At 38.8% G+C, this 10,144-nt stretch overlaps 1 pseudogene; it reads left to right on the top strand.

Annotated features, from left to right (window-relative positions):
• The first annotated feature begins 7,304 nt into the window (after positions 1–7,304).
• Positions 7,305–9,377, top strand: LOC121981827 (annotated as a pseudogene).
• The last annotated feature ends 767 nt before the right edge of the window (positions 9,378–10,144 follow it).

Below are 10,144 nucleotides of genomic sequence, written 5' to 3'. Positions count from 1 at the left end.
CAAGAGAGTGCATGCGAGAGCAGGAGAATTTCGCATGGCAGCAATGCTGCTGCATCAAATCAAGGTTTATTTTTCTTGTTCCTTAGTCTCTATTCCTTATACCTTGCCCATTGGTGTTGATGTTCCACCATTTTCTACAGCCATTTATAATTAAAATTAGCACATGATGAGGATTTTATTCAATATATACTATAGAATTAATATAGTCCTAAACTCTAAACATTGTATATAAGTTTTTTACATTTAGAAATACTTAATCAGAATTTCAAATTTTTAATTGAATTTATATGGAAGATATTTATTTAAATGAATTACGGCATCATTTGCTAGGTCAACTAGTTCAACCGCTTAGACCAATTGAATCATTGACTGGGTAGTCTGACTAATTTGATCTCTCATTCAAACTGAAATTGTAGGGCTTATGTGCCGAGGGGCCACATTGCATCCTCTAATGTCATGTAAAAATTATGTTGGGTTAAACTAATCCCAAGCCTATTAAAGTCCAAGTCATTCACAAGTTAATATTGGTTTGATTACACCAAGGTTTGCAAAATAGACAAGCAAAACACATAAACCATGTAGTACTTAGGATATGTAAATTTTGTTTATTGATTGTGTTGTGTTAGTTGCATTGTTATATGTTATGTGTTTTGTGTCATACATACTGTTTAGATTCATATAGAAAATGTTTTATTTATTGCTTTCAATGATTAAAGTAATTATTACGTGAAAAATATAATTTCTTTGTATCAATAGCTTAGGTTGATTAACTTTATATAATTCTAGTAAACATAAACTTACATATTTTTCAGCTCGATAATGTTATATACATGGATTTCAATATAGTGAATTGTATTTCTAAAGAAACATGAATCGTATACCACACATGCACACCTACATATGCTTTTTTATATACCACTTACACATTATAATTCAATTGAATATCATTTGTTTATTTTTTCAAACAAATAAAAGATCCATAGTATTGAAAGTTGGTGGTTTACAAATAACAAGAAAGAAATTAATTGCCTTTTTTATCTTCATATCCCTCAAGAAAAATAAAATGAATCTGGATCAATATCTTAAAAGAAGATATTTCAAAGTTTGCATTCTCTTCATAATATGAGCAATCATCAACAAAATCGTGCGCATTGAAATATAGTAATGTACACATTAGCAAAACTATGAAACGCACATAGAAAGAGTGGTGCAGACCAAAAAAATATACATGTGAAATATTTTGTAAATGAACATATTCATCAGTCTTTCCGCCCGTCTTCAACATAAATGCTCTACCACTTTATTTGGTATTTCTAAGTTAAGTTTATCGTTGCATCCTTATGAAATAAGTGATCCTAGACTCCTAATACACAAGACTTCAGCCAAGAGATCAGGATGCAATTCTATGGTTGCATAAAACCAAACCCTAATTCTATGGAGCACATTGAGCAACCTTACAATTGATCAATCCCACGATAATTCCTAAGCATTATTATTCTCCTGTTTGGCTCATTGAATGGAATATAGAAGCATCAAATAAAATTACCCTTCCAAGGAAATATATGGTTAGCATCCAAATGATCAAGTTGGACAAATCCTCATGATGTTGTGCTAATCATATGAATTCAGCCAATTGATTCAATCTGGAAGATTAAAGAAACTGACAATATTCCAGTGTGGACCTTAAATTTTGTCAATGGGCTCTTAAAAAGGATTTGACTTTCGTGCAATGAAAGCCACTGGGAGAGCAGTCAAGCGACGTCATATCCCTCACAATATCGATATCCATTCAAATCAACTACTCTCGCGTAAAACGAGAAGACCCGGAGAGAAAATAATATGGAAAACCCTAGATCCCCGAGTTTTCCCCCTAAAAAAACTAAAAGCACAAATTTTTTATTATAAAATAACATAAAACGAACCCTAGGTCTCCCAACCCGATCCTCTCGCTCTTTCCCTTCTTCATCCATATCCGAGTGCTCAAAACTGCAATCCCAAACAATCAGCGGTCGAATTGACAACCCGAGCCCAGATTCGGAACTAGATAAACAGAGATTCCCTCGACTCGTGAGATCGTCTTTCTATGCGCCTCGGAGGCTTGAGGCAAGCAAATCCAACTAGAACGGAGTCGCCTGGGAGGTCAAACGGATCGGGAGCTTAGGCTGATTCGTGTGAAGGAGATTCTGTCTGATCGTTGAGCTCGATAATCTCACCGACGAATGGGAGAGAGAAACCCGAAGAGGCTCTTCCTGGTTCCTCGAGAGAGAGCGATAGGGCAGAGAAATAGGGAAGTGGCGCTCCTCCTGCCTTCCTGGTTCCTTGCGTTTGATTGATCTCAGCCGTCTGATTTGAAACGAGATTTTAAAATAAATTAACCAAAATGTTTCTTTCTTCTAAAGAACTTTATGACAGAGTAAATACTTATCATCAATATAAAGCAACGAAAATCTTGAAATCTTTCAATGTGGGATTAAAGGCTCTTTCGCATCCAGATCCTATAAATACCATGTACCTCCGACTACCGTCTCACCGATATCACCATGTCATCTTCTGATTCTCCTCCCCGTGAGCTCTGCATTATCTATACTCTATTGGACTGTCACTGGGTCACTCGCGAGAGCTATGAAGTATTGATCGACCACAACATCTCGCGAGCAGTAGCCCGCCTGGCATCTGCTATGCTTCACTGGCTCGACGGAAAAGGGTTCACGGTAGATTCTTATGTTAAGTTCCATTCCAAAGATTCGTCCGCTATTATGCAAATAAAAAATGAGGCGATGCTGGCCCTCCATTGGCTCCGCCACCAAGACTTTATCCAGCCGCTGGACTTCATCAAGGGAGCCCCCGTCTTGGCCTCCCTCAGCTCCCTCCATCGTCTCGATAATGAATTCTTTCGAAAGAATCGCCGCGACGGCGCCAAGATCGTTGTCCAAGCTCTTGAGGCAAGTAAGTTCGTCTTGGATGACGAGTTGTTTAACACTTTCCGGCATTACCAGGCAGCGGAGAAACAAGCCAGACAACTCAAGTCAGCTACTCCTCCTATGCCGCCGCAACTGGGTAATCCTTTCCAGATCTTCCGCGTGGCGCCAGAACCTTCGCCCGAGCTCCGCTCCATTAGCGTTGAGTTCCTTAAACCATCAAATCAACAAGAAAGAGAGCTTACCTCCTATTTCAACGAGATGTGGGGGCCTTGCCTCGACAATGTAGCTTTGGAGGCGCACGGACGACGAACGAGAGTCGTCTTCATAATGGCAGGGTACGTCGACCTCCTGATGCTCCAGGAAAACCTCTTCCGATGCAACCTACACCGGAATATTTTCTTAGCACGGCGTGTCCAGAGCTGATTGACCGTCGGCGTCCGCGTCCCCGGGAATTGACTTCCAGTGTTAGACGTTTCTCTCTGTTTTTTTCTTTTTTCTTTTTTCTTTTTTCTTTTTCTTTTTCTTTTTTCTTTTTTCTTTTTTCTTTTTTTGAATGAGTGAAAAAAATTGGATATAAGTGAATTTTTTTGGATCTTTACTAAATTTTTTGGTATCTCTTGTTGTTTTTTTCTACTCTGAATCTTCTTTCTGACTAAAACGTGGTCAACTAAGAAATATTTTAATTGTTTTTTTGGTATCTCTTACCTATTCGTTATTACTTGAGTGTATATGTGGCTGTGATTGACAAATGATTATGCTATTTTATATATGTAGGTATGGTGTTTAGTTGCTCTTTGAACTACTGTAAGTTTCATCTATGTGTTGTTAGGTTCTCTTATAGTCCAATTATGAACATATTTCTAGTTCTATTTTTATTTTCTGTATCTGTCTATCAATGTGACTCATGACTACTATTTCCATCACTTACCTTTGATAATTCTTACTCCACTTATTGGTTTGGGCAAATAGAACTCTACCAATCTTTCTTTACTGATCACCAACTATAAAAACTTGTACTTTGATTGGAGTGTCTATTATTGATTGCAAATTGAATTGGTCTCTGAAGAAAAAAAATCCTTTGGTTAGATACCCAGTTTCAAATAAATTTCTACCTGGGCGGTTCTAGGAATGTCAACTAGAAGACCAAAATTGTATTATTTTTAATTTTGTTTGTTAAGTTATAAGATTTATTTTCATTCACAATCAATAAGCAAACTAATTAGAATTATGTATATGTTATTCAACTCAAGCTCAACCAAAACATAGTAAATTAAGAGATTCAACTTCCATAAAACTTTGGTTCAGTTCCTAATGCTCCTAAAATCTTTCAAGTTTCTTTGGTTTGATTTGGTTCCATTCAGATCAATTTGATAAAACACCGATATATTCATGATTTGGTTTATTCGGTCTGCTATTTTATTCTATCTTGGAACTTTGAATTTCAATAATAAAATTTCAAACAATAAAGTTATGCTACAACAAGATTTACTTTTTTGCTTTGCATGCTTGTTATCTAGCTAACATTTAGTCAAATCTGTATCTGTATGTTTTGTTCAACGTTCTCCCCTCCTTTTAATAATCACGAAAGGCAGATTGATCTTAGCTTTATTGTTGGGGGCGTGTTCTTATTTTCATCATCCTCGCATTTCTAGCTTTAACTAGTAATATTCTTTGCTATTGTGCTACCAAATTTTACTATCAAGTTTGTGCACACAATCTTTAGGACTCAATTTTTACCAGATTGGTTGGTAAATGACTACAAAAGGTATGTGCATTTGTTCAGTCCTTCTGTTTGATGATTGAGTTGGCCCTCGTTTCTTTGATCATCTATAAAAATGATTGCAGATGTATGCTGACCAGGCAGCTAATTGCTGAAAGTGATTTAAGAGCACCATTCTGTTTGCTCATATTTACTAAACAATTTATGACAAGGTTGGTCCCTGATAATTGTAAATTGATAGATGAGAAGATGCTTCCTACAAAAGTACATTAGGAAGCTTTCAGACGCTAGAACATAATAGTTTAACCTTCATTTTTTTTTTTTCTTTTCCTCTGGTCACAAGTTACCTAACTCCTTGTTTACTGCTATTCCCTAAGCAGGGTACTGCTGCTAGAGGTTGATGGCCAAATTCTGGGGACATCACAATTTGGCACTAAGTTTGTGCGTATGGCTTCCACTTGTCTCCTATCTTTTTATAGTGGAAGCTGGTGCAATTCCACTGGACCAACGAAGAAGGTATTCCATTTCCCCTCTCTGCTACAGCTAAAATGGATTGTTGCAGGTGAGTTGACTTTTAACTCTATAAAAAATATGTTGCTGGCTCAACATAAAAGTCATACCTGGTGGAGCAAAACCCGCTGCCTTTGCCTCACCTGCTTTTGTATTTTGCTCAAAGGTAGCTACTACGAGTTTGTGTAAAGAATGACACATTGGTATTGGTCTTATGTTGCCACCTCACCAAACCTGCAATTATGAAGTTTATGGCCTCAGAACTAAGTCAAACAAGCTTCTGATCTGCCCTAACCCACCAACCTGAAAGCAACTCTTGATCTCTAATATGTATGACTAATCTGCCGCTCTAAGAATGCAGATGGAAGCTCCATCAAGGTTTTGTAAGAGCTGAAGCTAAAGCTGCATCCCAACCAACATCAAGAGGTTCAAAGCAAGCTCCAACTACTGCAAAAGCTTGAGGAGGTTGTGGAAGCAAGAAGCTGATAAATCATCAGCAACAGAAGAATGAATATGTGAACCGTTGCGTCAAGCGGAAAGTATGAGGAAATTAGAGAAGTTGTTCTTCAAGTGCACAAGATGGCAGGTTGAAGAAACCACAGATCTCATCAACTGCCCTTATCATTACTTCTGCGACAGCACTTACCAGGAAGACTAGCCTCTGGTCATCGACTTTCTTGTGCTCCTCTTCGTCCTCGCATCCTTCGCCTCTGCTACAGTCTTCACCCTTCTTGATTTCAGCCGAAGGCCGATCTCCTGTGCTGATCTCAGTATTGGGAGATTGAAGAGAAGATACCTGCTGCCTTCGGGTCCAATTGCTCTTCCTCCTGTTGTTCTGATCTTGGCAAATGGACAGAGGATAAACACCATGTTCTCCCTCTCATACATAGGCCCAGCTCTCCTCCAACTCGTCTACATTTCAGCTCTGGCTTTCAGAAACAGAGACGAGAACGGCATCAAGCACTCAGTTCTCGAAGCATCAACTGTTTCAGAGATCCTTCATGCAAGTTTGCACCTGGACTCCATCCTAGTGGCTTACTGCACAGGGCTGGCAGCCCTGAGAGAGTCCACCTTCTCTGGCCTCTGCCTCTCATGTGTATGCCGCAAGGATGCACTGGTCGTCGGCAGGAGCCTTGTTGGCTACCAGGGGTGGTCGGAGGCCACGGTGTTGACAGCCATTGCACTTTGTTCCACGATGGCTTGCAGAATCTTTAGGGAGGAAAGGCTGAGCTTGGTGATCAGACTGGCAGTGGAAGCCATCAGTTGGGTATTTGTTGCAGAGGACTCAATTGACCTGTTGTTGGGAATTGCAGATTGGAGCTTGCTTGATTTGGTTGTTTATGGAGGGGTCTGTGCTTTGATCTTTCTCAATTTCCTTAGAATGGCCATCAATCTGTTTGCTTCAATTGGCAGGGAAGACTGGTCATCGGGCTGGAAAGCAGATGGATTTAGGGGTTCATGATGTTGAGATGCAACAGTGGTTTGGCCACTATACTGCATTATTTTACATGATTCTTTTGTAAATTTGGAGTGTACATGAATTATAACCTTGTAAAGCAAAAGACTGGGAGAGAAAAGTTTTCGAACCCAAAAAGTCTCCCTACATGTCTTCCTACAAAGCAAGAAATTAAGAGTGTTATTCTTACAATTTAGATAAAATATCAGTCTAATAGTTTATATTATTTTCAATTTTTAATATATTATAAATTTAGGTTATTAAAAATTAAAAATTTATTTTTTTTATATTTCAAATAAAATATAATTAATTTTGAATAAGTTTATTAATAAAATATCTATGATTTTTGGTCATAAATGTTAATGAACTAAATTTATTAGTGTTCATCTATACTTGTTTCTTGTATTTTTTTTATTATATTTAACGAATATAAATAAACATAATGAATTAACGATGTTGAACTTTTTTATTTGACCCCATATGATTTATCGTATTCTATGGGATACCCTGTATTTTATTTTTGTATCCTCAAAATGCTATTCGAATCAGCTCCGCAATGTCTCCTGGATAATATGCCAAAACGTCCTTGGAAGTTATATTATTATTTAAATTAGGTTTCCCAAAGTATGCGCTTGTGTTTGGAAAAAACCTATAACCTAAAACACGCCTTAACGATCCTATAAATAAGACTGCGTTAGGGTTTTTGCCGTTCTACGTGCGTACGAAGTCGGCCGAAGGACGAGAGAGCAGCCGGCGAGATGAAGACGATCCTCTCCTCGCATACCATGGATAGCCCCGAGGGGATCACTGTGAAGGTGAACGCCGAGATCGTGGAGGTGGAAGGCCCCCGCGGCAAGCTTACCCGCGAGCATCTCAACCTCGACTTCGCGGGAAGAAGCTGAAAGTGGATGCCTGGTTTGGTTCGCGCAAGACCATCGCCGCCATTCGCACCACCATCAGCCACGTAGGGAACCTCGTTACCGGTGTTACCAAGGGCTACCGGTATAAAATGCGCCTCGTCTACGCCTACTTTCCCATAAACGCTTCCATCCCCAACAATAGCACCTCCATCGGGATCCGGAAGTTCCTCGGGGAGAAAAAGGTCTGACCCCGATTAATCATCTCCTGTGTTTTCCATCCGTTTCGTCATTTACCTTTTACCCCTTGTCCCGCCACATTAGTTAATCTCCTAGGGACTGATTTGGAAACTGATTATTGAGTAAAATGGTATCTTGTTTTAGCGTATATTTACAGTTTTTTTTTTAAAGATTTGGGGCAATGGTGAGAAATTTCTCTTTTGCTTTTGACCTGTGGAACTGGTTCTGCGAATTTAGATGAGAAATCTATTCAACCATTAATGCTAATTCAAAAGGAAACCATCGTGTTTTGTGTTTATACCGATGTTTCGTGATTGGTTTCTTTCACTATTAGTCCTTGAATTCTACATTCATTCCAAGACATCAATGTCAATTCAAAAGGAGACATATCATCCTGAATTGTGTTTTTATGTTTTGGCTTTTACCAAGGTCTTTGAACTCCGCATGCATTGTAAAACAACAATATGCAGCATAATTGTTTGGGTTTTCCGCCATAGATATTGACATTAACAATACTGTCTTGCTGTTGTTGCAGGTCCGGAAGGTCGATATGCTTGAAGGTGTGAAATTTTAGGTCAGAAAAGGTAAAGGACGAACTTATCCTTAATGGAAATGATGTTGAACTGGTCTCTCGCTCAGCCGCCTTGATCAGCCAGGTCAGGCTTTTCTAAGTGATTCGCACACTCAGTTTGGATTTGATTTTTATTTTCGTTCAGAATTTTAATACATCTTTATCGTTCTTTTGATGCAACTGTTTCTTCCTCCAGCTCTGTCAATCCAGTTTCTCAAATATCACATTAAAGAATCGTTCTTATACTAAATTATCAGATCAAAGACGGTTTGTTTTTCTCCATCATCTAACTAAATTATCATCATATCCCCGGATTTCTATCGTCTTACTAAATTAATCATGATACTCAGTCTTTATTTTCATCATCTAAATAAATCAAAATGACGTTGCGGAAATCATTCCAAATTCCAATGAGAAGTTATGTGATGAAACAACATCCAACATGAATCTACAAGTGTTATTAGGTCCCTAGTTTTGTTAATTTACGATAACGATAATTCCAATTCCAATGAAAAATTATGTGATGAAAACTGATTTCGTCCGATGAAGATATTGCATTTACTGTCAATGTGTTAACCACATGAAGCAGAATCAATGGAGAATCAAATCGCTCTTATCTCTACAAGAACAAATCATGGACTAAGTGAAAAGGAATTGGGATGTATGGAAGCAGAACACCTCGCTTAACGTCCTAGAAGAAAATCTCAGAGGAAGCCGAAGAGGAGAGTGAAGCCCAGGACCATCAGCCTGACGATATGGAGAAGGAACGCCTCCCCGGAGACGAGGCCGGTGCTACTGTTCCCAATTGCGCAGGCTCCTCTCTTGGTCACATGGACGCTGGCGCACGCCGCCTCCGGGTAGCTGCACCTGTACCTGACACTATCGGCCAGGGCTGTAATGGTGCAGCTCTAACTCGGCCTAGAAAAGAGCCTCACCTCGAGCTTGTGAATTTGAGCATGAACTCTGCTCAACCATCTAGTCACAGGTTTGAGCTCAACGCGGCTCGAAAAGCTTGGCTTGACTATGGGTTTTGTCATTTTGATTCTTTTGAAAATAAACTTTCAAAATTTAAAATTTTATCTAATACTTACCATAATCCTTACCATTACTTGATGATATTAAATTGTTCAATATTTAAATAAATAAAATATCGTATATACTCTTCCTGTTGGCTCGATAGGCGATAGGCCCTCGAGCCCATATTAAGTTAGCTTGAGGCTTCATTTGCACTCTTGCAGTATTGGTGGTAGACGGGTCCCCTTGAAGTAGTTGATGGGGAGTATTGAGTTTGATATCGGCTTCAATATTAAACAAGTTGGCTTGAGTTTGATCATCTTCAAGCTCGAGTTGAGCTTTAATTGAGCCATTTTAGAGTGTTTGAGAGTGGCTTGACTCATTTGTACTTCTACAATGTCAGCATTAGAGACGGTCCGCCTTGAATCAGTTGATGAGGCAGGGTGGTGATTCCCTGTCGGATCTAGGGGCACAGATGTTGGTTGCATTGCTGGATGAGATGACCTCACCATGGGTTTGGGCGGCAAAGAGGAGGGTCGAGCTGGGGAGATGACGACATGTCTTGCTCTTGCCGGACGAGGATCCGCTAACCTTAACCCTAATGCTAATGCCTATGCCCAAATCAAAGACGATCTCCTGGAAATAGAGTTGAATTTCGGTCGTGTTTGGTTTTTTTTTGGGAACTTTGCCATAAAGTTTGATAATTACAAAGTCACTGGCATAATTTTAGATTTATAAAAGAACATACAACTCAATTTAAATGCTTCTAATTTTTTTTTTAAAAAAATAACGATCACCATCAAAATAAAGTAATGGCATAGAATATGATAAATTTGAGAGTGATTTTTATTTTAT

This window comes from Zingiber officinale, chromosome 5A (assembly GCF_018446385.1).
Source record: "Zingiber officinale cultivar Zhangliang chromosome 5A, Zo_v1.1, whole genome shotgun sequence".
In the NCBI taxonomy this organism is placed as follows: domain Eukaryota; kingdom Viridiplantae; phylum Streptophyta; class Magnoliopsida; order Zingiberales; family Zingiberaceae; genus Zingiber; species Zingiber officinale.
Note: the sequence above shows the minus strand (reverse complement) of the source record. Positions and strands in the feature narration are given on the sequence as shown.